This window comes from Bombus affinis, chromosome 2 (genome assembly GCF_024516045.1).
Source record: "Bombus affinis isolate iyBomAffi1 chromosome 2, iyBomAffi1.2, whole genome shotgun sequence".
NCBI lineage: Eukaryota > Metazoa > Arthropoda > Insecta > Hymenoptera > Apidae > Bombus > Bombus affinis.
Genome location: NC_066345.1, coordinates 8,473,268 through 8,487,366, shown reverse-complemented (window position 1 = coordinate 8,487,366; position 14,099 = coordinate 8,473,268). Strand labels below are relative to the sequence as shown.

At 38.4% G+C, this 14,099-nt stretch overlaps 2 long non-coding RNA genes across 3 annotated transcripts in view; one reads left to right on the top strand and one right to left on the bottom strand.

The window, feature by feature from the left end:
- Positions 1–14,099, top strand: part of LOC126913955 (uncharacterized) — a 159,227-nt gene that overhangs the window by 101,576 nt on the left and 43,552 nt on the right. The gene's annotated exons all lie outside the window — the stretch shown is intronic.
- LOC126913954 (uncharacterized) overlaps positions 7,287–14,099 on the bottom strand; it is a 52,606-nt gene continuing 45,793 nt past the window's right edge. Inside the window, exon 2 of the long non-coding RNA XR_007709516.1 lies at positions 7,287–12,736. This is a non-coding gene — a long non-coding RNA (uncharacterized LOC126913954). The remainder of the gene's footprint in view (positions 12,737–14,099) is intronic.

The following is a 14,099-nucleotide window of genomic DNA, read 5'->3' as shown; positions in this document are numbered from 1 at the left end:
TACACAACTCTTACTCGAGGGACTTGGAATAAAATGCTAATGATAAAGCAGAAATAATGTAATCATAATTTAAATCTACCCCGAATCTCTCCAACTCTGTCCCGCTGAAGTCTCACTCTCGCTTTTAGTTCTTATTTCAGACATTTTTCTAACACTCTCTTGACCTTTTTCTTTCGCCAAAAATATGACAAATTTAAGCTCTTGTTTGTAACTGAGAACAAGTCCTGAAGATATTTTAATATTTCAAATGATAATTGAGAAAGGGAATGATCTGATAGATTCAAAGGTGCAGGCATTTTTGGAAATGAGAGATAAATCCACGATTTTGTAAGACACAAACGACGCTAGTTTAGTTGTTCCGATGGTTCAACTTGATCGATGTGGAAAAAAGTGACAGGAACGTTTCGTCGGAAAATCAAACGAGGAGATAGTTTCGACACGGAATTGATTGACGACTATCGAATTTAAAAATTGCTCTTCCATAGAAAGGAGATCATATTGTAGTTTTCATATGTTTTTATATATTTTATTTTTTCATCTTCAAATTTCTCGTAAATGTATGGACTTGTCATAACCGTTCTATTCATAGATTTACTATTTGACAATAAACGTTCTTATTATATACTCTTATGTATCGTAGTCATATCATTTTGGAAGAAAACGATGGAAAAGTCTCTAGAGACACGGTTCTGTCGAGTAGTCGGATTAATCGTGTTCACGCGCATTAATCACACGTTATAGCGAGTGCAGCGTTAAGTTGCGCTATTAATCACGCGGTGCTCTCAAGCTGAACTCCCGAAATTCGAGTAGACTCGCGTAGGTACACACCAGTGGCTGGTTACAACACCGCGCGCGTCGACTTTACCCGGCTCTCAAGAACTTTCCACTTTAGTCGAGTCGTTGCTCGCGCGGCTCCGCAATAACTTATTATGCTCTCGCTTACGAGTCTCTGATATCCAGCCGTGTAAAACAATGCGCGTGTACGACGTGCGCTATCGCACGCGTGCATCGTCAATTATTATGGTTACGCAACGAAGCGCTCCATCATTTTCATGCGTTCATCTCGGGTGATAAGGACACAATTAACAAGCGAGAATTGTTCGGGCCGCGTTAGCCATGCTTCTTGTCGGCTCTCGCGAATCGTCGGTGAGAATCAAAGGAAATGTATCTCTGCAAGATCTGTAGAAATCAAAGGAAATGTAGTAACATCGTTATTTGCGTTCACGCAGCATCTGATCTATAATCTCTATAGTTTCCTTTTTAGTCAACTTAGATCATTGAATCTATTGAATTCACATCGCATTTACATGCAAAGAAATTTGAAGAATTTACTCGATATTATTTTCGTTATTTATCGTGTTTCTTCTTCCATGTAGATCCTACAATTTTATGAGATTTAAAGGAATTTAAGAGTTTTATACCGCTGGTGAATGAAAAATGCAAGTACGGCGCCACGTAAGTAGATTTGGTTGTCGAAGTCGGACGAATGAGCGGAATGCCGATATTAAATATCATCATTGAAAGAAGAATCGAAACCTACGAATGTAGGGGGATTTGTCTCATCCTATAAACGTTGTAACGAGTGGTCTACTTTGAACATTTTATATACATTATACTCATCTTGTTAAGTTTTCTCTGTACATACATGTGCCTGCAGTCTGTAACAATGAAATATATCAAAAGATATTGGCTTCTAGAGGTATGTGGAAATCTATAACATTTTGTGAGGAACTCAAGAGCGTAACTAACGCTATAGCAATTTTTCTTTTGTCCCGTACGCACATAAACATTCGTACTCTGGTAATGAATCATCATACCTTCGAGTTCAACCATGAGATAATGCAAGAATCTCTCAGGATTTCTCGCATGCTTGCCGAGTTGCGTTTTCCAAGACCTCGTAGCACTTTGAATTTACGGTTTTCTCTTATAATCTGGATGAAACCGGCTACCACGTTCATATATGTTTACTAATATTTGTAACAATAAAATTCATCCGATTGTTCGAAGCTTGAACCAGTACAGCCGTCACGAGTCGGCTGAGAATAAATTATCACGTCATTCTCGTTATACCATAAATTAGCGTGTTATAATTTTCACGTTATAAATGGCATTTGGAATCTGAAAATCTCCATGTATCACTTTATGATCGTTCGTTGATGATCGAAACGAGGCGATAAACGGAGTAACATTTTTCTGCATTCGACAAGCGTGTGTGGTTATAGTTCAATAAAATATTGTAATTGGGCCGCGGCCAGCCGGATCAATACTCTCTCTCCCCCGCCACGTAAACTGACCTTTTCGCGGTACCGCCACGTTTAAAAAGTTTTTATCATACGGTCACTTTGAGCGTCGCGTAGTCTCGCGCCATTTGATTGCGACTACTTTCTACAAATTAGAACGGAAGCGAGCGTTATATACACACACACACTCTCTCTCTCTCTCTTTCTTTCTCTTTCTCTCTCTCTCTCTCTCTCTCTCTCTCGTGTTCTGGGTCGAGTGTCTTTCATAAATAACTCCATGGGATGCGGAACACTTTACCCAAATTTCCTTTCTGTATCAAGCATTATTAAAAAGAACCAGCACAGCGGTATGTTTTCTACTTAGAACATGACTAGCATTACCAAAAAATATAGCAAACCTGTTTTTCTGTTTCTTCTACTTTATTCGGGAAACCTTTGCAAACCCGTTCTACAAACCAACCAAGTCAGATCTTTCGTATAAACAATTTCTCTCTCATTGTGGGTTACTTAAAATTAGTAGACGCCGGTCTTTTGAAGCGGTCGACATGAGGAAAAGCATTTCCTTTGAAATTTTTCGTCCCGGGAGCACAAAAAGCCAGCGAGAGTCAGTCTTTCTTCAATGCTTTGGCCGGCACACGCCCGAAGGAGTTACATTTCGGTAGCCACGCGCACAGTCGGCTCCGCTGCAACTGCAAACTCAAACAAGTCGCTCACTCGGCGTAGGCGGAGCACGGTTATGCCCACTTGACTTAGGCGTACGCCAAGTTGCTGCTTCCATGCCGTCCAGATACCCGAACCAACCCTTTTCGTCTTTCGGTTAGCCACGCTCAGATTGTATCTCAGCCGCCACGGCCTTTTCCCCTCGCTTATATAGGGTGTGCCACGGTTCAACAGTCGAATTCCGTCATTTAAGATCGTATTTCATTCATTAAAATTTTATCACGTCGATCCATTGATCCTCACGTTAACAAAGCTTCAGTAAGTTCGCTATCAACATCACGTTGTGATGCTCTTGAATTTTTCTTAGCGTATGAGAACAATTGTTTTTTTATCGATTACTAGCGGCAGAACATTCTTTCGGATAGTCTTCTTAAAGAAGACATAATGCGGCAAAATTTTACACCTGCAGATAAATATGTTTATCGTTTAGTCGTTCAGTCAAGTAAAAATTTGACAATTTGAAACGATTAAGATTAATTTCGATTTCATTTTAAATTACAAAATGCCTGCTTAAACAAGCAACTTTCTCAACGAGTTATTGTTCGTAACAAAAGTATGTGGTACAAAAGTGCGAGGAGCGAAATGTAACCCGTGGTAGACGTTTTGCTGCAATCCGCTATGGCAGCGAACTTGTTACGTGACCTACATTCATACACATGTACATAACATTCTTGTGCTTGATCGTATCCATAGAATACATTGACAGGTTCTGGCTGCTAAATCCTGAGACACCCTGTATACGCTTGTACGTGTGGAAACGCAAGCCGCGCAAAACCCTCCAACTGCGAATTAACAGCGAAACTCCTTAAACTCCGCCATTCAGCCCAAAACTGGAAACCAGGCAATGGACGAGCCAATAAGCTATGCCGGCTTGAAGTCTTAACGCGTGCCGCTGTCGGACCTACTGGTTGCGATATACCGTTTATTAGATTCTTAAGTGCGTCGAAGGGAGAAGTTTCGAGCGTTTCCGGACCGAACGAACGTTGTGCCCTTGATAAGGGCTGCCGTGGCTGGATTTGGTGAGTGAAAGGGTACATGTTGCTAGGGGATGGATCTTCTTTGGGGCGTTTCTGTACTGCGAAAATGGGTTCCCCGGTATTGTACCTTTAGCGGAAGACTGATATATCTGAGAGATTGTCGGTTTTGAAAAGATAAAGACGAAGATAAATATCAAAGAGTCGAATGATACTATTTTTATACAATGAGATTATTTAGTGTTTAATAGGAATTATGTCACAATTCGAAATACAACTGTTTTAATTCCTTTCCTGGTAGTACGTAATGTACGTAATATTAGGATGGTAATATGTTATTTGATTTTTCTTAATGGAGTGTTTAATAGCCTGTTTCGATAATCAACCGTAGCGTATTTGTCGCATTTCCAAATATCTATTCATCGATTAAAATAGGGCGTTGCAAATGTAATATCGTAATGATATAAATGATATAATAGTAATTGATTGTTCGTATAAACAACCCCGAAATTATATTGTATTATTCATGTAGTATCTAGAATGGGTCTTAGAGTAAGGACAAGTAAGGATGCTTTATTTGTTAACAAGTTGGTATAGTTTGTGTATTTAATAACGATGAATATAATGATAAAGCGTGTCAGATTATTCAGTAATAAACAATGTCAACGTGTTCGTTCGGCTTAGCGGCTTTATACACCCGACCTCTCCACGTGTGCTCTTAGAATCTTCAAAAAGGACTACTTCGACCTTAGATCATTTCTTGGTCTTCTCGGGGAGACAACCCCCACTACGCTCGGATCACGCCACCGTTCGCGCCTATGATCACGTATATCGCCTTCCTGGTGGATGAAGACAACAGACTGAAATCGACGTTTCTGAAAGTCGCTGCTTGGCGACAACTATGTGCTCGTTGATACATTGTATGCCCCTCGTCGGGCAAATAAGGCGATCCGCCTGCGACATTTGGGACCGCGAACAACGGCCAGAAACGCGACCCATGCTAAAACCTCGCAGCGTAACAAAGCGTACACCACCCTCTTTTTTTGATACTACATTCATCTTCTTGAATCTCACCATATTGCTTGCTTTTGCTCGCTAAATAGGAAAATTAAGTTCTCCGTCATTTTGATAAAATCAATCTGCCAGAGTTAGGAAAATAACGTAGCGCCAATATTTCAGTAAAAAGAAAAAGCTTAGATCAGTGGAATCGGAAAAACTATCTACAAACACAAAAAGTAAAATCTTCAATATTTGAAAAATTAACTTTGTCAACTTTAGTCTTCTTTTTCATAGTGATACATTTTTCCACTGATCTTCTTTCCCCGAAATTAAAACATTTTGGTTCATAATTTTTTTGAACCCTACCGAGTTTCTCTTACTGTGAAAATTTTCTGGAAACTGTAAAGCACGTTACTGAATTCTAAATTTCAATCAGCAATGGGAATTTTTCGCCTAAAATTCGTCAAATATAACACGATTCGTGCAAATAGTTTCTTTTAATAAACCTAGAAATAAACCTAGTAGATTAAACAGACAGTATTTGACTATGTGAAAACCAAGACAATGGACCATTGTAATTAAGATGATAAGTGAATAAAACTACGTGAATGTAACTAGAAAAAAAAAGAAAAAAAAGAATAGGTTTCCGTCAGGGTACGATGAAAGAATACAAAAGAATTGAATGGCAGCTAACGTGTGCGTTTCGATTGCATAATCGGAGACATTATTCGCTTCCAAGCTTGCTATCATTTATCATTGTCTCAACATTCCCTCATATGGTACAATAGCATATGCTACAAACTATTCAGAAAAGATACTACCAACTCAATTATAAAATGGTCAAATTTATTTCGAAAGGAACGATATCATTGTACCATGAATTATAAATGAATCGCATTATTCGTGAATCTGGTTAAGTAGATTATGTCCCCTGTGTAATATTTAGTCAGACGTCGAGAGTGTTGGACAGTATAATTTCAGATTGAAAAACTAAACGTTTTAACAAGGTAACGTTATAATTGCTACAAAAATAAAAAATGATCAATCTATAATTCCGCATAGAAATTTTCCAGACTTACAATAATACTTTTAACAGTATCAAATCTTCGTAGCAGTATGAAAGTATTAACAAATAATACAAAACTTAATGCATTTGGACTTGATTAATTATTATGTAAATGCCGCAATAAATACAATAGCGCACAAATATTTTTCATAGCCACTATATATTTCCATGTTTTCAATCAGTAAAAATTTTGAGTGTATATGCTGCACTGAAGAATGAAAATCTCGAAGGATTTGGGGACCTAATCCTTTAGCCGAGGATCTGGACGCAGCTCGCGAAATCTGTCCCGGTTTATTATAGAGGCAACGCGTCGGTGGTCGAACATTTGTAGGAAACGTCGCTCGGAAAACGGGAAATTCTCGAGTAGCGTATTAACGGGTGGAAAAGTCTTGAAAGTTCGGCGTTTCGAACTCAGTCAACTGGTCTCGAGTTAAACGAGTGTACGTGGCTAATAAGCCGTGCCTCGGGCTCCTGTCGAGTCTGTTTCGTTTATTAAATTCCTTGGTACACAAAGAGAGCGAATGCTCGAGAAGAAAAACTCGCGGCACACGGTACTCTTTCTCAACAGTCGTTACGGACCTACCTCGGATAGATCCATGGTGAACTATTCAAACGAAGTAATGATCCAGACGCACAAAGGTAACGTTACGTGAACCGGATCGCATGCGGAGTAAAGAAAGCGACATTTTTATTTCGTATTTTTTGTTATAAATATGGAAATGCAGGCTTTTGACGAAGGAACTGAGCACGTTTTGATGTTGATCGAATGGAATAATTATGTTGTTTACTGCTGCATCTGAAAATGTTTTATTCGAGAAATAGCATTAATAATGAGATTTAAAATTTATTAATTTAATTGGATATAATCCTACTGCGATGCGCAGTGAAATTTATGTAATCTGAAAATATGGTGTTTTTTAGCATTATGCTATGTTTCAGTGTTTTATAAACGCGAAACATTTTGAGAGGATATTTTCTTCATTGGTTTAACATGAAATTGATATTACATGTACCATCTTCCTTTCGTGTAATGTCAATACAGAGAAAATGTACGATAGAAGATACTTTACAAGTTACGTAAAAAGCAGTAGCAGAGTTTATTAAAATATTGAAAGTATTACTCATTTCGAAATATTATACATATATAGTATCAGAAAAAGATTATCTAGACGGTTAAAATGCAAACAGAATATTATTCAGTAGAATGAATAATGAAGCTTGATACGTTATATCAAATGAGCGATTTAGTATCAAAAAGGATATGGAATCTATACGCAATCAAAAAGATATTATGTACATTGTCATTTATTGCATTTTATCCTTTACTGTTGTCAACAATATTGCATTTCTCAAACTACATATAATCGATATGTATTATATATAGTACTATCATTACGTAAATAACGTTGTCCTCGAATATCATCAATAAGGAAATAATTAAAACCAATTCAATGAAAATACTAAAATATATTTGCATATCCCAGTACTGGAATTCCTGCTAATTACAGATAACGTCCATAAAACAAAATGTCGAAAACAATAAATATTTTTCCTATCAAAAATTGATATCTATTCGATAAGAATACTAGCATATATTTTATGAAATTTCATTCTTCTGAAAGGAGAGAAAAATCAACAACAATTGTCTCGTTATACATCCTTCAACTGCGTTAAGGCGATCGCCAGTATCGTCCGATAATTGCATCCTAAGAGGAGAAGCATTAATTCCGTCAGGGTGATTGGCTTTTCGTCGCGTGTTTGTCGAAGCACGACGTCTTGTTTCATTAAATTGTCAGTAGCAAGCTCCTGGGAGCCGACTCGGTAAGGATTCACGGTTCGACGGCCACAACGTCACCCTCGATCGAAACCACGAATGAATACATTCTGTCGAAAAGTTGCCTCGTTTTTGCCTCGTTCGTGTTTCCTGTTCGAGAACTTTTCGAAGGGATGCCTATTGACCTTCTTTTTACCGAATTCTGACCTGCAGCAAATCGAGCCACTTTTTAATCGATTAAACAACAGGTATTAAGGTGACCTGTTTTAAACCGGCCAATTCACTTCGATCAATTATGTATTTAAGTACTTACAAAGTACCGTAAGGAAAGGCAGAGCTATTTTAGTCACGGAAATATTTCAATCAATTGAAATTTGCTTTCTAATTGGCAAAATTTCTGAACAATTTTCATCACGTCATGGTTTGTAAATAAAGTAATTTGACTCGTTTTTAGTGATAATATCTTTTTCTGTCCAAAGGATCTAAAGTATACGATATTTTCTCATTCTTCCGTTATTGCGTTAAGAATGAATGGTGTCTCAAAATATACAACGGGATTGACTATTCTGTGCGAGACTCGAGATTGAACTTTAAGATGTTGATTCTTGGATGACTTTAATAACCCTGCCTTACACGTAGTGGCGATAATCTTCGAAGGAAACAATTCTCAGCAAAAACCGTACGTTCCATTCACAGCTAAGGTGAATTAATCGACGGAAGCTGTGTGTATGGCGAAACAGGAAACGCTCTAGGTTGCTGCAACTCGCGGAAACAGTGCATTCTGAGAGGTATTGCAAGCGACTTGTTGGATTGCAATAGAAATGCCATTATTTTTCTCCTTTAATAAGGTGTTGCTATATCGCGATGATCACGAAATCTTCGTTAAGATATTCGGCTTTTACGACATTTTCTTAGAACGATTCCTGAAATCTCTAAAGAAACTTTTTACCTCGCATTTTCGTGTTTTTACGTTATATCTTTCACCAAAGATATTTAAGTATTTATCATATACTCGGTCCGTTAGTTCTTAGGTTACATTGAACAGATTGCACGTTTTACGATTCTTCGTCTTATGCGACCAGTTTTTCTTCATCTTCATGCACTGGCACGCTTTGATTCGTATCTTTTTACATATCTTTATCTTATGTTCTTCACAATATTGAAATCCCTCTACCGAATTTCTCCAAATTTTTACTGAAAATGTTTATTCTCTACGTTTTATTAAGGATATCTAATCGGCACTAGATTTATTGCTTATCAAGCTACATCGAACAAATCGCAGATTTTATGATTCCCGATCCGATACGACCGGTTTTTCTACTTCTTCTATCACTGCCAAACGTCTCTGCGTCATTTATGAGACATAATTGTCGAACGTGTGTCGAACGCGACATAAGAAAAGCAGGCTCTGAAACGTTAATGGAATACATAGATAGACATACATATAATACATGTGTGTACGAAATGTAATAAAAGTTACAACTTTCCGCAACATGCCGCTCTATAAAACGAGGGAGCGTGGTGAAAAAAGTCAGGTTGAAATGTACATAGCTACGTATGCCGACGTATTTACGTCGTCTTGCTTTTCGCGGCCATAGCGGACACGCATTCCGTGTCTTTATCGAGTTCACTGCACCATGAAATTGGCTACTTTCGCCTTCGTTCGGATAATGTTTTAATGCTTAATGAATCCTAGTATACGAGTCATCGGAATTTCCTCCGATACACCTGGTCGCTTAGACGTCGCGGCGCTTTAGTCACGCGTCAGTTCACTTTAATACAGGACGCCCATTATATGCGTTTTAATGCCCGTGAGAGGAACGCTGTTCTGGGATTAAATCTAGCCTAGATCCAACGTCGAAGATTGCGTCAAGTATGTGTGATATTAACGAGGACTGACTGGAAGAATTTTTGGAATTACATATGGGCTTCACCCTTTGAACAGTTATGATCGGCTTGTGTATACGTTTAGTGGGTTTTATTGCTGTAGAACGTTGACGTGGAACAGTCATAGGAGTGGGCAAAAGATTGTTGCGAACAGACGAAGGAAGTAAGTTTCATTTGGATACGTGCAATTAAGCAACGAGGAGAATGTTCGATAATGTAAGAGTAAAGAATATTTCAGCTGCTGTTACATACGTAAGAACGCGTTGCTAAATGTTACCAATATGATAAATTATTACTATGATACTATGACTGAAATATTCGTAAAATATTTGACGGGGAATAAGATATATCACTACGATTATGTAATCATTATTTTGAAAGAATTGAGTATCGTTGATTGTGAGACCAGCAATAAACTTCATCCACGTGTATTTCATTTTAATCTCAATTCCGCGTCTTCTCCGATAATTTCGGAACAGAAATGGAAAAGGTGAGCGAGTTGCTCAAGTAATACAAAGCAGTTTACTAGCAGCTTCTTTTCACGAGTATCTGTCACCATTTCATTTTCACTTGCTCTATGTACATACTTACGTATATGCATATACAGCAGTGGTAGAAAAGCAGGGAATTAAGCGCATTTTCGCCCGACGACGACGATGACAAACAGCAGCTCGTCGCGCGACCGCCGCGAAAATGAGTCGGTCCGGATGTGCAACACGCCGCGACACAGTCGCGACACATTACAACCTTCTGTGTGGCTCCGGCCTGCTAGAGAAAGGCAGTTTATACGCGCACGGCTACCATGCACGTTCTCCGAGTAACAATGAAGCAACAGGTTGCCGCCCCCACCATACCCTGTATGACAGATTGTGCAACCTTGATGGTCCGTATAACCCGACCTGTCAGCCCTTCACACCCACTGGCCATTTTATGGCAGCCGACCAGGCCGACCGAACTCGTCCCTTTTACGAGTCCCTTTTAAAAACAAATAGAGAGAGCGCGCGCGCCAGATCGTAAACGTTTTCTTCGAAACCCACCCACACTTCAATCTTTTCTTCTTTTTTTTTTTTATATGACTTCGCTATTCGTGAAGTTGATGGGGATACTGTAATATATAGTTTTTTGTGCTGACGGTGTTTTACTATTTTCTTTTCATTGATTTTGCTTGGAGGTATTTTTGTTCTTCTTTTTCCTGTCACGTTGGGTGGGAGTGAGGGCATATGTATATTAGGGAATCGAAGCTGAGTCGGGATAAAAGAAAGTCTTGTTTGACGTGGTGTTGAGAAAGGTTTAGACGGAGCGTTTAGCATCTTTGCCATTGATTGTATATGGTGTAGAGGATAGGACTGTCGCATTTCAATATCCGTGCGTTGCAAGGAAATGTAAAGCACAGAGGCAAACAGTGAGTTAAAACAAATACATAATATTATTAGACCGCGGATTTTTGTAGATCTGATTAAACGAATGGGATTTAAATAGAAATTATAATAATTATCGTAGTTTGGATATTTTGCATATTTTTCCACATTACAGTTACTTTTCAATCCTGAATTTCTTGTAAGTGCATACAAACTTGTAATGTAACTTAACACCAGAACTACCGATAGTTAACATGAAGCTATTTCTACCAAAATCAGTCAAAATAACTGGTCTTTAAAAAAAAAGTAATAATAGAATATTTTTATATTTATTGATTTATTACTTTCTTACAGAAGGAATTCCATGTTATGTAGTATATTTTTGGTATTATTAATCCATCTGCGACCATGATCCCTAAACGAGGATTGGCACGTTTATAAAATTGTAGAAACAGTCATTTTGACTGGTGTGATATTTGTAGTGTTAACATCTAGCGATCTAGCGATCGATCCGGAATTTGCCTAATATCTGATATCATTATATTAAATGAGGAAACTGGTTAATTGGGGTTCGATAAACAGATTGCAGGACCCTTTTATACTTTGACAAGTATCAGTCATTTTGACTGCTATTGGTATAAGTAGCCTTGATACAAAGTTATTTTGAGTTTGAATACATGAAAAAGAAAATAAAATTCATTATATTAGTCTTTTACTTATTGTTACGAAAGCTGTTACATAATTGAGGGGAAAAAATATAACATGAAGTAGGAATTTTAAGATAAAATTATAAAACCAGCCAATTTGACCGGTGTGGTAGTTCTAGTGTTAAACGTTCCTCAAAATTTAATGAATAATTCTTTGGCGAGGTCAGAAACAACTTTTCGCCTCCCTCGAAAAAATTCTTCTACTTCTCCGTCGCTTTTAAAATATACACCCAACGTATAAATTTCAGCAAAGCACCTGCCCGCTATTACCAACCGCGAAACTAAAAATCCGAAAGCCCGTCATTCTGATAGTCTCACTTTCAGTACTTGCACCGTTAATCTAACACACATAGGCCGGATGCACATGGGGAGAATAAGAGGCGTGTGCATCTGGTCGCGCAGCAGCAGCAGCAGCAGCGACTGGCCGCTAACAAGACGTATTGCGCAACACGCGCGTCGGTTAATCTCAGTCGTGGCTGGGCCTCGTCCATATCAATGACTAACGAAATCCGCGTGTAAAGCAGCCTCGACGCGGCGGGCTTCCACGAAAGCTCCTCCGCCAACCCCTTCCCCTCTCAATCGTTTCTCTTTCTCCTCCGTCTTGTGTCTGCAAATTCGTGAAGCCGAATGCTGGATGCACATGACACGAAACCGGTATACCGGGGCCCAGGATGATCTATGCGTTGCAGGACCTTAGGCCTCGGCTAAGGTGCATTCTCTCCCACCTTCCGAAGCCTTCTCTCACGTGCTTATTCTCTCTTGGTTCTTCGTCGTTCACGCTGGCTCGAGCTAAATAATATCAACTATGCGAGAAGGAGGCACACGAGCGAGAACCACACGTACGTAGGCTTCCCCATTGGCCATTGAGGTGTCCGCCAGTGAGTAATGCCATAATAAATTATCTGACCGTTGCTGCTACCGCACTTGCGCCTCTCTATCTCGCTCTTCCTTCTTCTTCTTCCCTTCGTATAGATGTACACAGTTTGTCTTGCAACAGCGTATTGGAGACATCTGCAAAAATTCATATGTTTGTAGACAAAGTAATATGGACGAGGAGCATTAGTAGGTTGCCGCATATGAAAGTTTGAATTTGACAACGTAATATCATTCGTTACATTTCGTAGATATCAGCGAAGAGGGACGTTCTCTTTGTCGAAGAATGAAATTTGCTATAAGCGACGTGCATTGAATGCTAAGGACACTTATAGTTAAACCGTGGTTATACGACGTGGAAAATAATGAAAATACAAATCTTTTAACGCGTAAAGTATTTTTGTCGAAATTTCTAAATTAAAGTATGTTTCTATGAGACAGATCATAGGTACTAATATCGATGTCAACAACGTCGACAGAGACTCATTTCTCTGGTTCGCGCGAGCCTCTTACACATTCTACCCTTTCGCTGTTGAAATCGTAGGTCTTCTCCTCCTCTTTCGTTTCCTCGTGTTTCGACCGATGTAACGAAAAACTTGCGGTTCGAGTGTAACGTCGAAATGTAAGGGAGAGAGAGGGAGTTGAGACGTTAGAGGAGATTTGTTGTGAGAATGTTTTTGAAGGGTGATATCGAGTTTTTGATTAGGCGCGATGATAAAAAAAAGTTTAAAGACGTAAGATGAATGGGAGAATAAGTTTGGTGTCGTGGGAAATCAAAGTTTGTTTTGTTATGTTTTATCATGTATATTAAAGTAAGTCTGCTAGTGGAGATTTGATAATTTTAAGTTTTTCAGTTCAGCTTTACAACGTAACATTCGTAGAAAAACTGATTTATTTGTCTGGGAATTAATCTTCCATAATCACAACTTTATTCGCTCGTAAAAGAAAACAATTTTTACTCGATTACAGTTTTTTATTTTAATCTGAAATCTAGAAACTAATAATCGTCCTAATTTTCCTTTCGTGTTAACATAATATTGTGTGTCACTGACGCTTAATAGCATAATATAGGCAAGTTAAATCAAATTTCAGAGATATAGCTATATGTAGATTGAAAAAATCAACCCTTAAAACCAACTATAACTTCGAATTAATTCAATTATAGCGGATATAAAGTTGAGATTATTCTCATTCGTCGTACGTCTCACACCTAATGTTATATGCAACTTTGATGCGTTCCTGAGTAGGATTAGATCACTGGAAAGTTAATCCATCAATCTGCTGTTTCTAATGTATTAACAGCAACTAACTATTACATAATAATGTCTGTACACTTGGAGAGTAATAGTATGATCGACAAAGCAGAGTGGTTATTTAAGGTAGCTACCATACTAAAGTTAAGTATGTGAGATCGAGGTAAAAAGGTGAAATTCTCCTTCTTCAAATTTATACTCGCATCCATATTGATCTAATCTATTTGCAGTGGTACATACGAAGGTAG